Source organism: Rhipicephalus sanguineus, chromosome 3, assembly GCF_013339695.2.
Source record: "Rhipicephalus sanguineus isolate Rsan-2018 chromosome 3, BIME_Rsan_1.4, whole genome shotgun sequence".
Classification (NCBI taxonomy): Eukaryota; Metazoa; Arthropoda; class Arachnida; order Ixodida; family Ixodidae; genus Rhipicephalus; species Rhipicephalus sanguineus.
The window spans coordinates 30,186,411-30,190,203 of record NC_051178.1 but is presented as its reverse complement, the minus strand read 5'-3'; positions in this window follow the sequence as shown (position 1 = coordinate 30,190,203).

Sequence of the window (3,793 nt, the reverse complement as noted above, 5' to 3'; positions counted from 1 at the left end):
GGGTTGAAACCCCCACGTTAGCTCGGGTCCGTGGTGTCGCTACACACCAAACGCCTGCTTGCGCAGACGCCCCTGCGGGGTCGGGTCCGTGGTGTCGCTACACACCAAACGCCTGTTTGCGCAGACGCCCCTGCGGGGAAGATAATATTGGAAGCAAGTGACCATGTCCAGTGATTGTTGTTGAGTTGGGTTTTATGGCGCAAGAGCGACTAAGGCTATGCTGCGCCAGACACATGGTGGGGAAAGGGAAAAGAACCTAAAATAAACAACACTATGGCCCTGACTATGAATGTGTGCTGGGCGATGATAGATGGGATTAATGAGTGGTGTAGCTTGGCTGTAGAGAGGCCTAAGATAACTCGCTGCCTGAGCGCGTAAAATTTATGTATACTCTAAAATTATGGGCGTGATGCATGGGCTGGCCAATGTTTATGAATGGTGCACGAGGTTATCAAGGAATAAAGTGACGGCGTTCTTGTTGCACTACTGCTCTGATGATGATGTATGTTGTTTATTGGCGCAAGGGCCATGTGATGGCCAAAGAGCGCCAGGACATGATAGCTAAAGTGAACAATGGTTATGTTAGGTGGCTGTAAAGGGGCCTAAAATTCCTCGCGCTAAAGGCGGGTAAAACATATACGTAGTAAAATTATGAGATGACGTGAGTCATGTGCATATCGAATGAATGACAAGTGATTGTGACGATAAAACAATGAGGGTATGTTGTGAGCACGAATACCTCCTCAGGGCCTTTGAGGCCAAAGGCAGGGAGGCAGGTGCTTCCTCCAATGTAGCTCCCGTAGCACCAACCTCTTTTCAGAGGTCGTGCTACGGACTGCCTGGGTATGTGACGTGAAAGCTGTGGACTTCCTTTAAAAACGCGAAGAGCGACTGATGTTTAAAAACAGGTTCCCTACCGATGAACATAGCTGGGTGTAATGGCAATTGTTGTCGGTAGGGTAATATAAAATGTTTTCTTCGTAGTGTGTCTAATTCTGCACATTGAATTAAAATGTGAAGCACGGTGAGTGGTTCACCACATTTCTCACACATGGGTCGTTCACCACCGGATAGAAGGTGTGAGTGTGTACTGTGTTAGTTAATTAGTTAATTCGGTTTTTATGGCGCAAAAGCAGCTAAGGCTATGTTGCGCCAGTCTCGAGGTATTTATTAATGGGCAGTGATATGATGCAGTTTTAGAGCTTACTTAAAAAGTCACCTTCTTTAAGAAAGTTTAGCACGTCTGACAACGGTACTAGAGGATGATCTCCTAGAAGCAGAGCAGGATGTAGAGGTATGTGTTGTTTGTATAATTTGCTGAAGTATTTTTGTCTCTGCGTTTCAACGTCGGGGCATGCGATTAGGATGTGTGTGAGTGTTAACGGTTGTTGGCATTTTTCACATGTTGGTTGTTCTTCTTTTGTGAGTAGAAAGTTGTGTGTCAGGTGTGTGTGCCCAATTCGGAGTCTGCACAAAATGACTTCAACAAAGCGTTCTTGGTGGCGACAGTTCTTCCATTCTCCAAGTAGAGGCTTTATTAGATGGAGCTTGTTATTTGTGTATGAGTCCCACTGTTGCTGCCATTTTCCTAACAGTGCTCGACGAATTGTTGTTTGGCTGTCTTTCAGCGGGATTTTTATTTTTGTAAGTGCTTTGTGTACTGCGAGAGAGGCGTATTCATCTGCTTTTTCGTTGCCCGGTATACCAACATGGCTTGGCACCCAGCAGAAACGGATAGAAACTTCTTCGCTATTTAAAAACACCATGTTTAAAATGTCGCCAAGTAATGGCTCACACTCGGACTTAACATGCAGGGCTTTCAGTGCACTTAACGAATCGGTGTATATGATTGCTTTCTTGTATTTACCAGCAATGATTTTCCGGACTGCTTCATATAAGCCGTAAACTTCAGCAGTGAAAATGGAAATACACTGAGGTACTCTCACACTTAGGGCACTTTCCCCAGTCACGATCCCTATACCCACATGGTTTTTTGTTTTCGAGCCATCTGTGTAATATTCGGCGTAATCCCTATATTTATCCTGAAGAGCACGAAATTCTTGGATTAGGTGTTCTGATGGGGTGTCTCTTTTCTTTAAATGGCTTAATGACAGATCGCAGAGCTGCGTCAAGTCGAACCATGGCGGTAGTCTTGGTGGTTTTTTCGCGACATTTAGTGCCTCTTCAGGGATGGCATACCTGTGACAACACTCTTCGAAACGTAGGATAAGTGGCTTAATTGAGTTTGGTTTGTTTAGGTAGTGTAGGCGTGACTTGCACTTTGTGGCAATGTCGTAGCAGATGTGTTGAGGGGATGACCTTATTCTTAAAACATAGGACATGGTTAGTAATGCTCGTCGATCACACAAAGGAGGCTCGTTGCAGTCTACGTACAGACTTTGCACGGGCGATGTTCTGTAAGCGCCATTAGATAAACGCAGACCAAGATTGTGCACAGGGTCTAGACGACTTATGTATGAATCTCGTGCTGAGCCATAAACAACGCAACCGTAATCTAAGATGCTACGCACAACGGAACGGTAAATACGCAGCAGACATAGACGATCGGAGCCCCAGTGCTTATGGGATAATACTTTGAGGAGGTTGAGTGCTTTGTTTGCCTTGGTTTTCAGTGTGTTTATGTGTGCCAGAAAGTTAAGTTTTCGGTCAAATGTAATTCCTAGAAATTTATATTCTTGTTTTACCTGCATTTCGATGTTGCTTAGTTTGAGAACTGGGTCAGGGAATACTCCTCTTTTTTGTGTAAAGAGGACAGCGGTAGTTTTTTGTGTCGAAAAGCGAAAACCATTTTGGTCGGCCCATTTCGTAAGCTTATTGATTGTCATTTGAAGCTGTCTCTCACAGGATGTAAGACTGGAGGCACGACAGGCGATTTGAAGATCGTCGACGTATACGGAGTGCATGATTGTGGGTGGTATGGCCTTGTTGATTGAATTCATTTTCACTATGAAAAGAGTGGTGCTGAGGATACAACCTTGCGGTACACCATTTTCCTGGGCGAATGTTCGTGATAACACTGTGCCCAACCGTACTTGGAATGTTCGATTTGTCAAGAAATCGGCCAGGCAATTAAGCATTTTCCCACGAATTCCCAGGCTTGCGAGGTCAAGTAAAATTCCGTGTCTCCACGTTGTATCATAAGCCTTTTCTAAATCGAAAAAAACCGCCATACAGTGCTGCTTATACAGAAATGCTTCTCGTATGTGATGTTCTAGTCGGACAAGGTGGTCAGTGGTCGAGCAATCCTTCCTGTACCCACACTGATGCATGTCTATTAAGTTTCTGGAGTAGAGTATGAATGTCAGTCTGATATTTATGATGCTTTCATATGTTTTTGCCAAGGCAAGCTTGTTAGGGCGATCGGTCTGTAGCTGCTGGGATGATGTGGGGGATTTTCCGGATTTTAGAAACGGCACGACTATTGCATTTTTCCACTGTTCTGGCATTATTCCCGATTCCCATATTCTATTGAAGAATTTCAGAAGGGCCTCTGTCGATGCCGGAGATAGGTGTGCCAACATTGCGTAGTGAATACGATCAGGGCCTACTGCCGTTTGTTTACCATTAAGGAGGACACTGTTTAATTCCTGTAATGTTATTGGGCAATTATAAGCTTCGTTTGAGTTATCTGTAGTTGGCAGTCTCTGTTTCTCCGCAGTCTGTTTGTATTTCAGAAACGTGTCGGAGTAATTCGCTGAGCTAGAAACGCTGTAAAAGTGTACACCTAGAATGTCTGCTTGTTCTTGTAATGTTGTTTGTGTGCCCGGGCTCG